Here is a 21,725-nt window from a genome sequence, read left to right on the forward strand (position 1 = left end):
GAATAAATATTTTTAATAATTACACAAGTTGAAACGTTAGTTACACATGTGTAAAAAGTCGATTCGGTGTGTAAAAAAATACCATATTTTTTTGTACATCACTTACACTTACGTATTACACATGTGTAAAAAAATTTCGAAAAAAAATTGTTACGTTGAGTTCTATCAAAATGGTTCTCAAAAGAAATCAATCATATATATATATATATATATCCCTGGCAAAAGAAAACAAAATAATTAACAGGTACCAAGTGAAGCAATCAAATGAAAAAAGAATCCTGATCTTGAGCATCGAACTTGCGTGGATAACCTTTAGTAAAAAGAAAATACGAACTTTAACCACCAGGCCAACAAAAAAGATTGGTTAACATATCAGTTAAATGTAATAAATATGTGATTCTGCATATACATAAATACCTAAACATTTAAACGGAAGCCCTATTTTTTCAGAGGCCTAAAGCCCTAGCTTTACCTACTATTGGGCCGGCCCTGGATATCTGATTTGATTGTCTTTTTAAGTTTTAATTAGGATAACTGATTCGATTATTGTTTTTTATTTTCTCTATATGTGTAAGAGGGTCAAGTTATTATACAAAAGGGAACATAAATGAGAATGATTTGTAGTTAAAAAAAACTAATCAAACAAAATAATGAAGAATTAATAAAAAAAATCATAACCCAAATTTTAATAAAACAACGAAAAATGTAGAAACACAAAAATGTTTCCACCATCTTCTTTATTCTTAAAAAAACAAAACTCGAAAAAAACACAATGTTGAATGAAAAAGATCATTGTCTTTTGTGTTTATTTTCGTTATTGATTGTGCATTTTTTTCCTTTATATTGTGTCTTTTTTTCATGATATTGTGTTATATTTTGTTCGGTATTTTGTTATATTTTGCAATATGTTGTGTCTTTTTTGTTTATTATTGTGTTGTTTGTGCATTTTTGGCATTGTGTCTTTTCGTCGTTTTTTTTTTTTGGAACGGGAATGACGGGGAAGCATTTTGGTTTTTTAATTTTTTTTCGTTTTTTATATATTGAGTTATGATTTTTTTTCTTTGTGTGGCCACAATCCTTCTCACAATTCTTATTTTTGTCTCCCTTTGTACTTTAACTTTACCCTCAAGTAAGATATAAATAATTTCTTATGAATTCTTTTAGACTACGTGTAGTGATAACTAAGCACATAGAAGGGTTTGTGTGGCACGTGACATCCTAGTCAGCCATGACTAATTTTGTAAAAAATGACGTAGTGATAAAACTTATCTATAATCAACACTCAATTATTTTTTTCTAGTTTCTTAAATAAAAATAAAACAATTGATATTTTATTAAAAAAACAAATTACATTAAAAATAAATAAATACTAAAAGTAAAAGTACTAAAAATATAATTTATTCAATAAGCAAAATAGATAAAAATGTTATTCTCAATTATAACGGGTTTTGATTTTCATTATGACTTCATACGTGTCATTATTGTGAGCGTTAATTTGTCTAATCATATATTGTCATTTCGAGCACACTTGGTCCTTTGTACAATCGTTTGATTCTCCCATCTAAAACAAAATAGTTACAAACTCGTGGCAAAAAACCCCGACGTTGATTGTTCCACAGGTTCAAGTCTTTGGAAACATAGACCCAAGTATTTGATAACGCTACCTCTTCTTCATGGGTCCATCTTTATGATCCTACCCTAATTATCGGTTAAGGATTTAGTTACTCCCTATAAAGTGGTGGTTTAAGAAGAAATTGATAAAATAGTCGTAGAATAACGTGCATAGATTAGTGAAAAGTGTGAGCTTTGATTGAGGTTACATGGATTATATAGTAAAAAGTTGATTTTTATTTTTTATTTTTATTTGGTTGTGATCGCTTGGTAACGGTCATATTGACTAGTGGATGCAACGAACCAGTCCAAAAACAAGCACCAAAACGAAGGTGGGGGTGGTGTAACCCTCGTTGTGGGCCGCACTTTGATAGCAAAACGCTATTATTACGCATTGCTTTATGAAAAGTTATGACCGTTGGATTATATATTAACTATTCATAGACGTATCCGATAATGAGGGGAGTATGTCACTATGAGTGGACCGGTTTTCAGCCGTGCCTTTTATGTTTTAACTTTCACAAGTGATGTTGGTTCAATAGTACTAGAGAGTGACATATCACTATAACTTAAAAAGACTTCATTTTTTAATTTATTATTATTTTTTTTTCAGCACAACTAAAAAGACTGTTATCTTACCATGTATCTTTGAGCATTTAACATATTATTAGACATATCAATACTATTTTAAAAAAAAACACTCAAAAAGCCTTTATGTACCATAAACAAGTCGTTTAACATCTATGCAACCTTCATAACACTTGCATTCTGCTTCTTCATCATCCTCTGAATTTCTCACAACTTCATCCTCAGCAACATTCTCAACAAAATCATCACCATTATTTTCATTTTCACCATCCATGTATGCTTGTGAGCTCACCGCTTGTCCTATCAAATTCTTGTGCTTCAAGTTGCCTGTTATTAATACAACAATAACATCTCTATTAATTAGAGTATTATATACTATTTACAAAAAAAGCTAGGTTATGGTTACATACCCATCCAGAAGGTGCACCCACTCGATGAAGAGTGAAGAAGAGCCTTAACACGAAATAAAAACCGTTCGAGAGATCTTTTGGTAGCCGGGATTTTACAAGTGATACTCGTTTGTTTCAAACCCTTCCAATATACAAAATTTAAAATAAATAATTAAAAGATAGGATGAGCTTCCATAAATGGTTAACTGGTGAATGAAATGAACAATTTGATGATAACACATAACAGTATAAAAATCAAAGCCTACCTTTGCTTCTGAACATAGAGTTTGTATTGTTCTTGTCCCCAACTGAAAGTCTTTAAACTGAGAAAAAACACAATAACAAGAAGAATTCATTATAGTGTTGTATCACTTTGTATAGTTTACTACAATGAGATTAACCTACCAGTTGAATGATAAGCTGTTCATGGGTTTGAAACTGGGCTTCTAGAAACTCAAAAACTGCACAAGAATCAAACTTCAGTAACCCATAACACATAAGTACATATAGATGGGCCGCATTCGGGCTATATTTTTTATATGATGGATCAAAAACATTTAATAGAACTAGCTAAATAAAGCAGGTCAAACAAGTTAAAAGCAGCCAAAAATGTATTTTAATGCAGAAGCCATTCTAAATATTGTTAGCGAACCAAAGAAAAACGAACCAGACATGTCCGTGTTCATTCGTTAAAACTTTAATCGAACAAACGATCAAACACGAACACTTAAACAATGGGTTTCTAGTTCATGTCCATTCATTAAAAAATAAGCGAGTTCGTGTTCATTTAAGTTTGTTCGTTAATAGTATTAATGAACGGTTCACAAATATAAATAAGCAAACAAGACATGTGTTTATGTTCGTTCATTTGACTAAATGAACAAAAGGTTTTGTTCATGTCCGTTTGTTTATTAAATAAACGAACATAAATGAGCGGTTCACTGAATGTTTGGTTTGTTTACACATTCCTAAATAATTTTAATCAACATTACATTGTTATTAAGATCATATACATTTTACTAATTGTATCCAACACACTATTTATTTATAAAAAATATCAATTTTGAACTAGAAGTGTTTCAGATTAGTCCAAAGCAACCAAACATGTTTTGACCTGTTGACCAACCAGCCTATTTTGCCACCTCTAGACATAAGCTACAAAGTGCCATGTGTCGACAACTACCTTTTAAGAAGTAATCAACATACTTTCCACCATACTTGACTGCCATTGTGCGAACAGTAACCTATATTAACAATTTACATTAAAGTTGCATAATCTGAAGCAGTGAGTACAAGTGCTCATGGTCTGTTTAAACTGGCTTTGACTAAAATTGTGAACCTGTTTCAGGGAACTGCAAACCAAACCGGCCAGATTGGTTGGGTCCACAGGACTATAAAAACGGTTTGGTTTGGCAGTTTAAACCTGCTTCTTACTTTGTTCTAAAAATCGCTAGTTTGTATTATATTTCTAAAAATGACAAAATGGTTCATGAATATTATGCATATGCATAACTGCATATTTATTTTTTGAAAAATAAACAAATGAGTAATTACAGTTTTAGTCCTTTAGGTATATAGCAAATTTTACCTTTCATCCTTCAACTATAAGAATAATAAAAAAAATACCCTTTATGTTAATATGTTGTAACAATTTACGTCCTTTACACTAACAAACGCTAAATTTTTCCATTAAGTCCAGTCACGTGCATTGCACAAGAGGGTATTTTAGTCATTTTACAGTCAGTTCCAAGTTCTAAACCCTAAACTAAACCATTAAACCCGTTTGCCAAACCATCGGCTGCAAACTGAACTGTATAAATCTCAAACCGGCCAACCCATCAGTTTGGACGGTTCGGTTGGTTTCAACTTTCAACAGAATAGAGGTAGTAGTAATTTTCACATACCTTGTCATGGGTTTTGCAAATATTTATTAAAGATACAACTACGTTAACAGATCGATGTAGCTTCTCCATAAGTATTTGCACCTCGGTTGGTAGAGGAGTAGCTCTTGATTTATTTATTTGAACAGCTTCTTTAACCTGAAGTAAAATGTTAAAACTGTTAAATGTTACAGCTTCATAGGTATGCTTTAACAACAACAATAATAATAATAATAAATAAATAAATAAATTATAATAATAATACGTTAACAGATCGATGTAGCTTCTCCATAAGTATTTGCACCTCGGTTGGTAGAGGAGTAGCTCTTGATTTATTTATTTGAACAGCTTCTTTAACCTGAAGTAAAATGTTAAAACTGTTAAATGTTACAGCATCATATGTATGCTTTAACAACAATAATAATAATAATAATAATAAATAAATAAATAAATAAATTATAATAATAATTATGATAATGATAATGATAATGATAATAATAATAATAATAATAAAAGATGCCTTACAAGCTTGCCAAGAATAGCAAGGTTCTGCTCATGCTGCAAAGCAAATAACAAATTATTAGCATGAAATATCATAAGCATTTACAAAATAACAAACATTCATAAAACGAGAGAAGATGCTTACCAACTCTTTGTACCAAACAGCAAAAGTTGAAGAACACAGAGTTGTAAAACCATGGATATATTCCTCTACTGAGCTGCTGGAAAAAGATACCTAAAACCAAAACAAACAATAAATAAACGGTACTCACTTTTACCTAATTTCTTGAAATTCTCCCCATCTGACTTGATTTAAATAAAAAATGTTAAAATCCAAAAGAGATTGTTAGAATTTATCGTTAGGCTCACAGGTTTGTGTGAGTACAGGTCACAGAATATTCAAGCCGGTCAAAACAAAAGTTGGGTTAGACTTTTGGATCAAGTAAAATAACTGATTTATGTAATCAACTTGTATGTATAGGATAATAATGTTGCAACTTGCAAGTCTAGTTGTACAATTTGAGTTAAGCAGGTTTCAAAGTTTTATTTATGGTAACCATTTGACTAACAGAGATGGAGGAAAGAAAGCTAGAGAAGAAGAAAACTTTTTTATTCAAATTGGATAAACCGAAACATGCAAACTCGATAGGCATATATAATGACCTAACAGCCCCAAACAACTTAAAACAAACCCGCTAAACAATGAACTAAATCACTAATGGCTTCTAACAGCTCGTTTATTATGTAACAAAAAATAACCAAATTCGATATATTTTACAAGTAAATAGTACTCACCGTAGGCAAAATAGAGCATGCAAGGTTATCCAATGATTGAAGTGTAGACTCACAACTTTCCAAGTAAATTCGAACAATCTTCTGCACCATTTCCCCCTGCAACATATAGAAAAATCAAGACCGTTAAAACCTAAACAAATAATAAAATTAAAAGTTAACTACACAGATGATCCCTGTGATTTAGAGAGGGGTTTATTTTTTTTATTATTTATATATTTTAAGAAATTTAAAAAACCAGTCCCTCTAAATTATTATTTTCTCATTTAGAGTTAGGTATTTTAGTCATTTCACCCAAACTTAACAGAAAAGTTAACGAAAGTTAGTCTTAGACCCCAAAATTTGTTACAAAATCGAAACCACAAAGCCCAAACTTGTTAATAATGTTAGTACCCAAAGCCGTTGCTTTGCCCAAACCACATAGACCATCTATGCAATTAACTTGAAAACTGATTAAAACCATAAGATCTAAATAATCAAAGCGAGCATAGAGATTTACCTTCCCCTTCCAACCGTTAATGTCATGCCAATCATGACTCTGTACTTTGTGAGCAGAAGAAATGAGCTTGTTGCGCGAAGTGACAAAGAGTTCTTGAATGACAGTTGATTTATGTTTAGCAGTTTGTTCAGGTGGCATGTCAATGACTTTCTGGATAGATATAACTACTGACCCCAATGTTAGTACCACTTCAAAAGCAAGCATAAATGAACAACAGAGTGCTGCAAAATAGATCACCAGGCAATCAAATAACTAATAAAACCCAAAATTTATTTAATAAAGTACATATGGTAGTGTGTCAAATATGATTTTCAAACTTAATAATATTTCGATAATGATCTGATTTCTTAATAAAATGATTCAGGAGGTTTTACACACCAAAGTTAAACTTTGGGCGACTTTGACCCATTTGACCAGTTTCCTTTTATGATAACCTTTGAAACTTTACATCTTTGATCTGTTAAAGATAAAAATATAACCCAAATCAACTCTTTAAGCCTGTAAACGAACCAATAAAACATGAGTGTGGTGTGTTCATGTTTGTTTGTTTAATTTTAACCAAACAAACAATTAAACACGAAGAATTAAAGGAACAGGGTTTTCTTGTGGTGTTCATTCGTTAACAAAATGAATGTGATTGTGTTCGTTTATGTTGGTTAACAGTAATAACAGTATAAACAAATGGTTCGCGATAGTAAACGGACGACTATAACCAAGCAAAAATCAATTAGGAGTAAATGTGACTATCAATTTGTTGGGCCTACACTATGCAGTTAATGCAGAAAAATACTGGGTATCAGGACTGATATTCGAAATATATTGGTTATTGGGGTGGGATATCGATAATTTTAATATTATGCAGAATGTATATATATAGCAATTTAACACTAACAATTCAGTATACTCTCCTACCAATAACAAATTAACCTTTTGCAACTTACAAAACACTAACTGTAGCAAGTAAGAACTGATTATAACTTAAAACACTAACATTAAACACTAAAAGTTGACAATTAAAACTTAAAAATCTGATATCGGGAAAATCGGTAATATCAGTCAAACATCAGTCAGTATCGCCAATTTTATGACGGTACCGATGATCTGACCGATATTCTGCAAGAAGTCCGATAACCGCTATAGTACCGATAACGACTGCATAGGGCCTATACCAATTAATATATTTCGTTTGTATTCATTTATGAAATTCACAAACAAACACAAACGAACATGAAAAAAATCATTTCCTAGATGAACAAACACAAAAGGAAAACTTCCAGTTGATTATGTGTTCGTGAACCATCCGTTTGTCCAATAAATGCTTAACAAACAGACATAAACTAGATCTTATTCAGTTCGGTTCGAATCGTTTACAGCCGCCACATCTGCTACTTGTTTTTCTACAAATAAAGTTTTCAACAAAAAGTATGCATGCAGTAGGTTGTCTACTATGAAAGTATGATCATTAATTTATCACCATATAACTCACCGTTCCATAATTGCTGGATGAAGACTTTCTGAATCAACAATAGCAGATAGTTCATCATAAAATAGGATTAATGATATTGGCAACTGTTGACATGAATCCAGGGATGTTCTCAGTAGTTCTAATGCCTCCTCATAGTTCAACTTCTACACATTTCCCAACAAATATACATCACAAATCACATCTAGTGATAAGCAAGTGTTATAAGTTCACATTTTTTCTTACCTGTGACGAAGATGAATGTGACATATCATTTGTGTTTCCAAAATGGGACAATATTTTTAAGGTTCCAATGAGACCCATTTTCTTGTACTTGAATTCTGGATTACTAACCTGTCAGATAAAGTGCATTAATGTGAAATATCATATTAGTTTTGGAAGCAGATGTATATAATGAACTAATTATACCCGCTTCCTTACGATCATGAAAAGTTCAGCTGCAATAGATGATCCAAACGATTCAGTATTAGACCGTGCAGACCGTGATAGATAGCAGAAAACATCATATACCTGCAATACCATACCGGGTAAAAATGCTAGTGGTTATGAAATAAATAAACTATCTTAAAACATATTTGTAACCTTATGCAGGTTTTCAGTGCTAAACCCTTCCATATAATCTAAAATACCTACATATTATGAAAAGTAACATGTCAAGTATTACTGAACTTTAACACTGAAGCAAAAGTGGAAATCAAATTGTATAAAACAGAGAAGTAATGGTATATCGGTTATGTAAGAACAAATTGGAATTAGTTCTTGAGAGTATTTTGATGCTAGCATGACCATAGCAACTAAAGCAGAACTGACCTCAAATGTAATGCCAGAACCCACATGAGTGACCAATGACCCTAAAACCTATAAATTATTAGAAGCAGGTTACTTTCTTTCCTTCTAGAAAGAGATAATACCGTAAAAAACCAACATACTTTCTCAATTTTCATAAAAAAGTTCCCAAACATGTCAAAAATACACAAAAATATCCCTTAACCCAATTTTCCTATAATAAAGTCTCTTCATTTATCTAAAATGCATGTATTTGTAAAAATAATAACAATAATCCGTTATCTCTTAAATTTGTCAAGTTCAATGACATTCAACTTTTTTGCAAAAAATATTTTAGAATCTGATTTTGATTAATTGAAGGAGTAACGAGTCATTATTTTAAATATATTTTAACAAGTTCATACATTTTAGACAAGTGTAGGAACTTTAATATAGCAAATTTGGGTTGAGAGATTTTATCGTGTTTTTTTGACATGTGCAGAAACTTTTACTAGCCAAAATTTCTCTTGAAGGATTTTTCAGAAAAATGATAATATGTTGGGTTTTTTTTATGATAGTAACCATTTTAGAAGAAAGAGCATATATTATATATCGAAACAAAGTAGTGTGATTGCAGCTTACTTCTTGTCTTGAGTAAGTATCAGGAAACCCCTCAAATAAATACTTATACATCTGAATGCCAAATTTGCATACTTTCTGTTCTTTGCAAGCCAATAAGTATTCCGAGAATACCAAAAATGAACAAAAGTGATCCTAAAAATAAACACAAGACACAAAATAATAGTGACTTATCTTTTCAAATTACAAAAGCCTTCATTTCATGCATATGAATGTAATTGACACCATACCTTTACCAATTCCTTGTTACCCAATATGCATTGCTCAAACAAAACATCATGGATAGAGCCTTCAGTGATTTTCTTCTTTAGTAGCTTCTCAACACTCTTTTGCATAGGCTCACAGTTTTTATAAATGAGCATCAATAACCAAATGTCAATCACTTTATGATCTTGTGGTTTGTCAATATACTGAAGTTCTCTTAGTATCTCCTGGCATAGAATCTGCAAGCATTAACATACAAAAAAAAACATTAGATAACCAACTTGGAAAGAATACTTTTAAGTTCACTAGTACTTCAAGTACATTTTTAAACCGAAGACTAGATCCCAAAGCATCAAGAACCGAAGCTTCTGCATTATTCACAACTGATTTTCCCTTAAGTTTATTATGTTGAGTTGAACGCATATCAAAGACTCCAACAAGCTTGTATTGTTCTCTAAGTTGTGCAATTATTCTCCGAGCATTTGTTGGTGTTGCAGATAAAAGTAGAAACCTAAGTAGATATGGCAATTTTCTGCTTCAATTGTTCGAATACATGATAGTGCTATTGTTATAACCTTCAGAAAAAAACAAATACAATGCTCGTTAACAATTATGTATTCGTGTTTATATGTGTGTATGTGCATGCAGGTAGGGCTGAAAACGAACCGATTAATATAATAAACAAGATGAACAAGGGTTACATTTGTTCAATTGTGTTAGTGGGCATTCGGTAATGTGTTCATTCAGGTATATTCGTATATGTTCATTAAGACTCGCGCGTTTACATGCGTTTATGTTCAACTACTAAGGGTTTTTTCAAATTAATATATGTTTGTTTGTATTCGGTTTGTGTTCATTGATGAAATTGACGAACAAACACAAACAAAATCGTTTCCTTAATGAACGAACACGAATAAAAAGTTCCGTTTAGTTATATGTTTGTGAACCTGTCCATTTGTCCAATAAATTCTTAACAAACAAACATGAACAAGGTCCCATTCGGTTTAGTTCGTTTACACATGTGTTTGTCCAATTTTTTGCGGTAAAAATGCAACGTTTTTTATCTCTCGTTCTCTCCTGAAGTTTAGAAATAAAAAATAAGAACAAATTTCATTTGTATATATAACCTGCACATGTGTCAGTCATGTGCCGGTTACATTACCTTCACATAAACATTTGTGTTTATATGTGTACAAACATGTAAGCCAAATTACCTTATCTTGCAACAATTCATCAAATTAAGACTAGAGAAGCAATCAATAACGGCAACTGTGGTCGTTGAATCATCATGCAACACCTTCTCAAGTGAATCAACAACAGTCTTATTGTTAGTGTCTCCCATAACCTCAGGCAATGATCCAATAATCTCTTTCTTCAAATGAGGAGGGCAAATTGACAACACTTGGAACAAACTCTCCGTGAATGCTTAAGCATCCACCAGAAAATCAAGCCACCGGAACTGATTTAGTATCAACCTAGCCACATCTTCATCCAGCCGCAAAGTGGATGACGAGGATTGACCATCATTATCAAAATACTCCGGAAGCTTCTCAATCAACATGTTCTGGAGATCTAATTGGATTGCAGGAACCAGCAAGAGCACCCTCACTAAGCTCTCACCCCGTCCATGACTCAAATAATCACGATTTAAAGGTAATAAAACCCTAGAAAAAATATAAATTCAATATATCACCAAATTAGCGCTAAACGGCCGTGCAGACACTCAATTCAAGTTGTCCAACACCTGTATGTAAACATAAACCCTAAGAACTTCCTATAAACTCTCTTAAAATTAAAGTTTCGCTAAACACAATTAGATCATTCTTTTGAAGTTTATATAATAACTTCCTTCTCACTCAACATGTTCTGAAGAACTAATTAAATCAAAGGAGCCAGCAAGAGCACTCTAACTAAGCTCCCAATCCGTCCATTACCCGAGGTATCATGATTTGAAGATAATAAAACCCTAGAAACAGTATAAATTCAAAATTTCACGAAATTAGCGCTAAACAGCCGTACTAAAACACTCAACTCAACATCTGTATGTAAACATAAACCCCAGGAACTTCCCATTCAACTTTTGCTTAAAACTAAGGTATCGCTAAACACAACTGAATCATTTTTTGAAGTATATATAACAATTTGCTTCTCAATCAACATGTTATGCATATCTAAATGAATTGCAGAAACGTCCATTACCAGAATTATCACAAATTGAAGATAATAAAACCCTGGAAAAAGCATAAGTTCAAAATTTCACCAAATTGGCGGTAAACAGCTATACAGACACTCAATTCAAGTTATTCAACGTCTGTATAGTAAACATAAACCCTAGAAACTTCCTATTCGACTCTCGCAACTGCTTAAAAGTAAGGTTTCGCTAAATTCAATTAAATCGTTTTTTGAAGTATATATAACAATTTCCTTCCCAATCAACATGTTCTGAAGATCTAATTGAATTACAAAAGCGTACAATACGCGAATAAAACCCTAGCAAAAAGCGTAAATTCAAATTTTCACCGAATTGGCGCTAAACAGCCATACTAAAACACTCAATTCAACATTTATATGTAAACATAAACCCTAGACACTTCCTATTCGACTTTCGCTTAAAAATATGGTTTCGCTAAACACAATTGAATAGTTTAGCTAGTAATTACGCTTCTGAATCAACATATTCTGTAGATCTAATCGAATCGAAGAACCAGCAGGAGCACTCTCACTTGGTCCGTTACGGAATGATCACGATTTGAAGGTAATAAAACTCTAGAATTCAAAATTTCACAGCATTAAGAATAATAAACAGCCGTACACAGCAATAGGGATAAACTTAGGGTTTAACTAACCACAACAGAATCATTTATCAAACTATTTACAACAACAACTAACCTTGGGAAATCGTTTCGGCTGTCGATGTAAGCGGCGAATCCGGATAAGAACTGAGAGCGGAGAGAGGAGTCGGTGGAGAAGCAGGTTTGAAGACGGTGACGGAGGCTGTGTAAGTCGGGAGGCAGGCAAGGCGGACCGGAGGTGTTGATTAGTGTGCATCCGGCGTCTGCGAGGATGGAAGTCATTTTATCGATCGGAGTTAGGGTTTGAGACGGAGGAGGTGATACTGATACGGTGGGTTTAGGGAGTTTGGAGAAACGAATGGTTTGAGAGGTCGTTTGCTACGAATCGACGACATTTCTCTGTCTGGTTGGAAGCAGACTTGTGCAGGGAAGGAGGAGGAGGAGATGTTTGAAGGTTCGGACCTGATACGAGGCACCAAAATGGCGCCAAAATCTGGGGAAATTGAAATGAAATATTAGGCCCGAAGTTCGTTTTTGTTCTTTTCGTTTATTTAAATGGTGAATGAACATGAACATGTTTCATTCGTTCAATTATATTTGTAAAAATTCATTTACATGCTAACGGAAAATAATTAAATATTATCTTGGAAAGTCAGCTATTTAATGGTTTTGTGTTCATTTAAGTGTTTTCGTTTGTGTTCATTTATGGGTATGTAGCTGAAAGCTGGTGGCTAGAAGTTGTAGCTAGTAGTTGTTAGATGTAGCTTTTTATAATTATTTAGGTGTTTGGTAGAGTAACTGAAGCTTTTAATAAAACTAGTTGGGTGCCCGCGCGGTACACCGTTTTAATCCGAAACTTATTCTAACTTGACCCTTTCGACTCAAAGCCGTACCAACATGAACCGAACTAAATTAGCCCTTTTTGCATCGACTCGTTCCGACCCTAATTTGATCTTACACATGACCCGGGCTTGCCTGGCTTGACTTGTTGTCGATCCTGACCAATATTCACATAATATGTAAATTTTTTAAAGTTAAAGAAGTATAACAAAATGATACTTATATTAAAGAGAATAAAATGCTCGTTTTTATGATGCAATTTTTTTAAAAAAGTATCAACGTCGCGAAAAAGTTATGGTGTTTTAAAAATTCATGGGGTAGTTGGTTTTGAATATGGGTTAAATATGTAATTATTATATGAATTAACAAAAGATTATGAAAGTTCAAGTACCAAAATTGTAAAATTTGAAATACCAAAAGCTTGTAGCTTTTTCAGCTTCAAAGTTTTTTCTCATAACCTAAAAGCTTCAAGCTACTCTAACCAAACAAGACTTTTTAATAAATATAAGTTTTTTTCTTAAAAGCTTGTAGCTTAAAGCTCATAAAAGTTTTTTGCCAAACATACCCTATGTATGTTTATGTTTGTTTGTGTTCGCTTGTATTTGTTTATATATGTTCATTTAAGTTTTTTTTATCTTCATTCAGTTATGTTCATGTACTGTTCGTTTAGAACTTAAACAAACGAACACAAACATGTTCACTTTTTAAATAAACGAACACGAACACAAAATACACGTTCTTGTTCGTTTAAAGTTAAATGAATGAGCACAAGCATGCCATTGTTCATGTTCGTTCGGTTCGTTTACAGCAGTGTAATTGGACACAGGACACCAAGATTGATGAGTTGAGGGATTTAAGTTGTAATATGAGCTATGGATTGCTTTGCTTCATTGAGATGACGACTTGATGAGACGATAATAAAGAAACAATGTTTTTTGTTTAAAGCTCATGACCAAAAACAAGAGAAGCAAAAACAAAATTATGAAGATATGTGGTGATGTGGAAACAAAAATTGGTTATTAAAGCTTTGGAACAACGGTCTCAATTAAAATTGGTTTTTAAAGCTTTTAACTAATTAGAGGTGAATGTTTGTTGGACTATAGAAGGCTTTCATGTTCACTCTAGGGCATGTTTGGCTAAGCTTATGGAGAGCTCCTTATGACTTACGGACGGGTAAAAGGACAAAAATGCCCCTCCATAAGTCACTATAAGTTATAGTGACTTATGGAGGGGCATTTTTGTCCTTTTACCCCTCCGTAAGTCATAAGGAGCTCTCCATAAGCTTAGCCAAACATGCCCTAAGAAGGGGACTTGGATTACTTGATTCAATGGGTGAAGTGCTTTTGTTTAAAGGTTGGAAGTGACTAAAATGATAAGTTGTAACTGATGTGAATACATTGAGACTGTAAGTTTGACGATGAACTCTCGTACCACGGACTAGGAAAATGCTCTCTTCTTTCAAAATGCTATTTATGTTCTTGTTTATTATTTAGTCTCTATACCTGTGAGTATGAATTCTTCATCCCAATACTAGGAAAGAACTTCATACCCTATAGAAGTAACATATTGGCTAGCGAAGATGGTTCAGTCTCGATAGATTCCACACTCCTCACCGGCTTACGAGGAAAGAGCCGTTTGGGACAGGTTCCAGTACTTCGAGCATATCTATTAATGGGCAAAGATTATGAGCCTTCTATCTCTTCCAGTAAGGGAATCTATTAAAAATATGAGCATTTTTCCTTGATAATTTTTTTATATTCACGATCTGCTCTACAAGATGGATACTTCTAATTTCCATGTCTATTTGTGAGGGATATAGGTTAAGTGTCATTCTACAACATTATGAGCACAAAGATCCACTTTCGAATTTGAATACTCCTATAGTCGATGGCTTAAATATCTTTTTATATTCAATAGTAATCACCTAATGTCATTGTATACCTAAAAATGAACTAATTGCTTTTCTCTCAACAACTTATAACCAAACAAAAAATTACTTAACCAATGGATACATTTTCCACTTATTCGAAACTACTTCTACCTAGCTCTTATCTTACTTTATTTTATCTAAAAAGTGTAAGAGTATCACCGGCTAAATGAACATCTCATACTTAAAAGGTGCCCCCACACAGGTCTTCCTACCCCCCCCCCCCCACCCCAACAGCAACTAAGACAAACAACATAGAAAAAACCACGAAAAAACCACTTCTTTTTGTATCAATTTCGAAAGAGTGAGGAAAAAGGGGATGTTATATTAATAGAAACAGGGACGTGTTCATTGGCATTGTAACATTATGCCGACATTGGTTTGACATAACCGACCGGGTCAGGTTCTAGGGTTTTTGATTGGTGCTTTCTTTAGAGAAACAAAAAAGTTTTGGGGTTCATCTCGCTTGTGGAGTTTTCGTGTTTCTGATCTAGCGACCGAGTCATTGTCTTGAGGTGTCTTGTGAATCACGGTCTACTACAACCGGTTAATATACACGCTTCTAAACACCCTATGGTTGTAATTTATTTCTTTAATTTGATTTGCATCCAAACTCCTGGTAGGCGATCGATCGATTCGTACGCACATTTCCGCTACTATATATCTTTTAACTTTTAAAATAGCATGTGAAACCCCAGCAAAACCGTCAAATGGAGAAGAAATACATTATCTACGGAACAGTCTATGTACCTATGTTTTTAAAGAATATATTGTCTAGCCTTACCTTTGATTCTCTATCTACTTGTGAGTTGTGATTGACAATTAATACAAGCATTCATTTTATCCATTATTGCTCGAATTCATTTTTTGATTATGTAGATTCCACGAACACGATTAATATCAGAACAACTAAATCTTTTATAACCCTAGTACGACCTGTTTAAAATGGCCCTTAAAGGTTATATTGTCCATCAAACCGACTTTTTGCTATATTTCATTTTAGACAACAGACTTTAATATTTGGCTCAATTACACTTTGATCTTTCAACTTTTAAAATGCTTAATTGGGACCCTAAATTTGACGGACATTGCATCCTTCTCACCTTTAATATCATCCTCGAGATTAATTACATAGATTAAGATACTACTTCATATCACATTCTAAATCCCACATGTACTCCAAACCTCCTATGGAGTAGGGGTGTTCACGGTCGGTTTTTTCGGTTTTTGGGTCAGACAGCGAGCCAAACCATTAGTAAAGGTTTTTAGTTTTTACAAACCATAACCAAATCGTAGAACTCATAAACCAAACCGAACCAAACGGTTAGTAACGGTTTGGCTCCGGTTTGGTTTCACGGTTTGGGCCTTTCGGGTTTTTATACAAATTGTTCATCGTAAGGTATGATATATATTTATAGTAAAGTTGTCATAAGTTACAAATATCAAACATCTTAAACACAATCTGTCCTCGATCTAAGTTTAAACACAAGTTGTTCGAAACACATATCAAAATAACTATTAGACCAAACTTCAATATGCCAAGATACATTAAGAAGTTAATAGCTAGCTTAGCAAATATTCTAACTCATTTCAAGTATGTAGTTAATATATATTATACACACTAATAGTACTAATACAAGTATATTCATATATAATCTAAAATATTTTAAGAAATTAAATATAATTAAATTATGGAGTGCGGTTCGGTTTTATACGGTGTGTTTTCGGTATAAACCGTAAGCCAAACCGTTCGCTACGTTTTGAAAGTTTTGAAATCAACCGACCGAAACTAAGAAAAAAAAGCAATCATGAAATCGAAACGATAACCGGTTTAGACGGTTTCGTGGTTTCAAACCGAACCGTGAACGCCCCTAGTATGGAGTACCACCTGACTTTGACCAATACAAGACTCTGCTTCTTCAATCTTTTTAAAGGGTAAAGTTAAAATACAAACGGAGACAAAAATAAGAAGTGTGAGAAGGATTTTTTACCACAAAAAAAAAAACCACTTAAAAATAAATTAAAAAATAAAAAAAATCATAATTCAAAATATAAATAAAAAACGAAAAAAAAACAAAAATTGTTTCCTCGATCATTCCCGTTCAAAAAAAATTTTAAAAATACAAAAAAAATGACGAAAAGGCACAATTGTGTGACTAAAGACACGATGATGAAAATGAACAAAAGACACAATTATCATCGTACTCAGTATATCCCACCAATAACAAAGATATGGTAGGTTCTGAGGAGGGTAAGATGTAGACAGCCTTACCTCTACTCTTTAGGAATAGAGAGGCTGCTTCCGGTGAGACCCCCAGCTCGATAGTAGCTTTGCATCAAGCCTTGGACACAAGGCACATAACACTCAACCATCGGGACACTGCCGATTGGTGCATGTACCATTGTCTTTCGGCTATCAACGCTGATGTGCTAAAAGTAGTTTAATAATTATTAACTAATTTAACTTAAAATAGACACTAAGTAAGACTCTAGACTCTCTAAAACCCGACTAAACTACTAACCGGCAAATGAACCGATTAACTCTAGTAAAACTAAGTAAGTCCGGATATCGAACCCACGAGACTTTTTAAATTACGTAAATTAACTAATTAGACTCGACCAACTTACACGACTATTAATTATTATTATTATTATTATTATTATTATTAAAGGGGGGGTTTTACTTAAAAACTAAATTTAAACTATTAAGAAAATAATTAAAATAAACAAGAGAAAGTTTTAATTGATTTAAATAAGATGATGACGAAAAATCACATAGGCTAAAATCCCCAAAGTTTTAGTTATCAATTATTCGGAAAATGTTTGTTATGGAACCGAGATCATAAGATAGTCACTAAAAAGAAAACCCAAACAAGACCCTTGATCATTCTCAAGAAGACACCTATGGATATCTATTAAGTTCTTAAACATACCAATTTTAATATTAGACTTCCTTACGGTTATCTAATTAATTACGTTAGATTACCTTTATAGTGAAATCATACCTTACAGCGCGGAAATCAAAGTTAATTTGACAAACTTAATTGACTAGCTAGACAATATTAATTAATCAAACCTAAATGGACTCCTTACGAAGAACTAAATCTAGCAATCTCAATCAACAAAAATCTAGCAATAACCTATCACCTTACAGCTTTCTAGGTTATCAGCACATTTTTATTCGTTTGACTAATAATATTATTCCTATGATCTTATTCGAATTCAATCATAAACTAGTCAAAACACACAGCATATGACCTAAAAGAATCCTATCATATGAAACAATTATCAAGAATTTTGTGGAATAATAAAACTAGAACAACCAAAACAAAGTACACATACACATTAATCAAATAGACCAAACAATTTACTGAATCATAAAACCATAACGAAGAGCAAATTCCAATAAAATAAAACTTCAAACAATGGTTTATCAAAAGCCTAGGCAATCTAATAAGTTTAGCCTAGCATCTTAAAATCAACGAAACTAAAATAATTAAGTCACAACCAAGCTTATGATTAAAATAATAAATTAAAACCAAATATTGATGATGCTTGGTTGAGTAGGTGTTAAACCCAAACGATCATTGCTCGAAACAACGTCCTTCTTCTCTTGTTCTTTCTCTTCTTCTTTTCGATAAATCAAATGTATTAAACAAGAAAAACCCTTACTTGCGGCGCGGGGTTTTGAAATCTAATAATAATAATCTTTTCTGTCCAACTTCAAAATTAACAATAATAATAATTGTTGTAAGCCGTGTATCCCTTTTTATTGTTGTGTGTTTTTCTTTTTTTATTTATGTTGTCTACCGACTTCAGTCCAATAATCCATCACGTCTTAGGGTCTTATATTTTGATCCATATCATTAGTTCAAGACATAGCCTTTTATTCTTGCGTGGGCTCTTAATATAAATTCCTAATAACAAAACAAAGAAATGTGTGTAATTAGTATTGTATATTCAATATTGTTTTTTTAACAACTTGGTTCTTTTTATTTTCATTTTTCTTTTCTTATGATTAAAAAAAAACGAACTAACAATATTGTTAATTAGAATAATAATAATAATAATAATAATAGTAATATGATTATTAATCACATATTAACCATTTTAGTTCATTGTCTCATACAACTTTTAAAATCCAAATATGAGACAAATATAAATATATTTAATAAAAGTCAAGCTCAAAGTACTAAAAGTTTAAGAAATATTTATATAAAAATCTATCATCTATAATATATATAAACGAAAACATAAAAATCCTACGTGTCGCGATGTGGTCGCTCCCTCTTTTTTTTAAGTCACCAGATTTGTTTGATTTTTAAATGAGGACTTCTTATGCATGTGACCCGAATTTACGGGTATGGGTCTTACTAAACCCATATATTCTTTAAACGGGTTATAACATCTCATTAAATTAAAAATTATTCTCACCAAATTATTGATGTGAAAATCCTATAAAATATAATATACTAAAAGTTATTATATGATTTTTAAAAAAAGATATTATTTATAATTAAGAAACAATTTCATAGTAAAAAAAGTTAAGCGGGTCTTGGGTCTCAACAAACCCATTTAACTTTTAAACCGGGTTGTTACATCTTAGTTATTTGTGAAACCCTTTTATCATCAAACTCTAAGTATATTATAAATTTCCTTACAATAAATAAAATTAAAAAAGTATATAAATATTAAAAATAAATAATGTAAAACAGCTCCCGTAATATGGGGGATAAAAACTAGTATATATATATTAGACCACATCAGACGCAACTACATGATGTTTGATTAACCTTCCGGCACTTTTAACGTTATTTTTATGAGATTAATAAAATAACGTCAAAATTAGCGCAATTTAACTTTTGTCCACCCGAGGGTTCACACATATATACATTATATGCGTGCACCGCAAGCTGGGCGAGAACAAAAGACACAATTATAACTAAAATAGACACAATAGATCGCAAAATATAACACAATGTCGAACAAAATATAACACAGTGTTGAGTAATATAACACAATATAAAAAAAACACATTGTAAAGGAAAAAAGACACAATCAATGACGAAAATAACACAAAATACAATGATAAACATAAAGGCACGGCGACTTTCTTAACGACTCTATAGTATGACAAACATCGATTTATTGGTGATCGAGATATATAATAATATTATATAATGATTAAATAAGGAAACAAAAATGTTGAGTCGGGTTTGTATAATCAAAGTTTACAACACGAATACAAATCGAGATCCGAATTTTGACGAATGTCACAAGTAGCTTCCGATTTTTTCTTTATTATTTTATTATTAATATTTTAAACAAAGTTTCATTATATGATTGAAAAGTAGTGATTATATTTAAACAGAAGCCAAACGAGCAACAAGCTGCGATGCAATCCCCTTTTGAATTGCAAAACACAATCTTTAAAAACTACATTCGCTGATCTTGGAGTCATAACATATGCATGACTCATTAAACTCGGCTAAGTAACTCAATAGCTTCAGGCACGGAAACCAAAAGTGTCAAAAACAAAAAGAATAAATATATGTTAGTTGTCAAGACACGTCTTCTCATATTTAGTCACCTTGCTTGTAACAACTTTCAAATCAGATTGACCAATTGTGAAACCACTACTCCCTAAGCACATCAGAGGGGAAACCCTTGTTAAATCCACACAAGCATGCTTTCCTCCTAACAATCCAAACACCAAAATGTCAGCGGGTCGAATGGATGATCTTCCCTACGATGTACCAGTCACGAAATTCACTAGTGCTTATTTCTTAACAAAATTTCCAATTTGGTTCTCTCAATGAACTGATACCTATTCTCATGTCGGATGATAATAATAAGAAGAAACCATCTTTATGTGACGAGGCTCACAATATTTTGTTTTATATAAGTCAACCCTTCAATTAGAGGTGCACAAAAAACCCGAACCCGGAACCGGGCTCGAAATAAATACCCGGAACCGGTTTTCTAATACCCGGGTTTTTAATACCCGAACCCGAACCCGACCCTACCCGTAGGGTATGCATTTTGGCACTAAAACCCGAACCTGAACCGGACCCGATTTGTACCCGGTAATACCCGAAAACCCGATTTGTACCCGGTAATACCCGAACCCGGAACCGAGGTTTTCCAATACCCGAAACCGGATATTTCAAATACCCGATGTATACCCGAAAAATACCTTAAATATACCCGAATAATATCCCTAAAAAGTGTAAACTTTTAAAAAATCCAATCTATATAAAAAAATACCGGAAAAAACCCCGTAAATAGAGTTTTTTCAATACCCGATAATAGGGTATTCAAATACCAAGTTTTAGAATACCTGGGTCTATACCCGACCCGAACCCGATGTATAGGGTATGATTTTTAGAGACAATACCCGACCCGAACCCTACCCGATTATTACCAATACCCGGTCATACCCGAACCCGGTTCTATACCCGAACCCGGGTATTTAGAAAACCCGATTTGTGCACCTCTACCTTCAATAATCATTAGAGTTAACCAGAAGAGCATCATTTGGAAGTAATCATCGGGATCCATTACTTAGTCCCGGTAGTTCTGTATTCATGTATTTGTTTCTCATCATAAAATTTTAGTCCCTAGATTATAACAGATTTGTTAAAAAAAAGTTTTATTGTTATTTTTCTATAGAATTTGCACAATAAAATAATAAGTTGTTTTGACTAGAAACCCAAAAGCCCAAATTGATGACTGAGCCCAAATTATGAAGGTTGACTAAAGGATCGTTATTCCAAGACAATGTTGGCCGGCCGTTAGACAAGGTCACACGCGAA

The 21,725-nt window shown here is 32.7% G+C and overlaps 1 pseudogene across 1 annotated transcript; it reads right to left on the reverse strand.

Moving 5' to 3' along the window:
* Positions 1-2,323: 2,323 nt before the first annotated feature.
* On the reverse strand, positions 2,324-21,471 carry LOC143584146 (uncharacterized; annotated as a pseudogene). Its single transcript, XR_013144308.1, has 22 exons — positions 21,411-21,471; positions 12,241-12,466; positions 10,566-11,015; positions 9,673-9,926; positions 9,378-9,590; positions 9,151-9,282; positions 8,474-8,601; positions 8,326-8,374; positions 8,152-8,253; positions 7,969-8,076; positions 7,747-7,889; positions 6,695-6,758; positions 6,261-6,512; positions 5,765-5,860; positions 5,115-5,204; positions 4,994-5,026; positions 4,493-4,627; positions 3,772-3,832; positions 2,994-3,049; positions 2,855-2,911; positions 2,610-2,730; positions 2,324-2,526 (listed from the first exon to the last, which is right to left on the reverse strand). The product of XR_013144308.1 is annotated as an uncharacterized LOC143584146 (transcript).
* Positions 21,472-21,725: the final 254 nt, after the last annotated feature.

This window comes from Bidens hawaiensis, unplaced genomic scaffold (genome assembly GCF_021521415.1).
Source record: "Bidens hawaiensis isolate Kalapana, Puna unplaced genomic scaffold, B.hawaiensis_p1.1 tig00032821_1, whole genome shotgun sequence".
NCBI lineage: Eukaryota > Viridiplantae > Streptophyta > Magnoliopsida > Asterales > Asteraceae > Bidens > Bidens hawaiensis.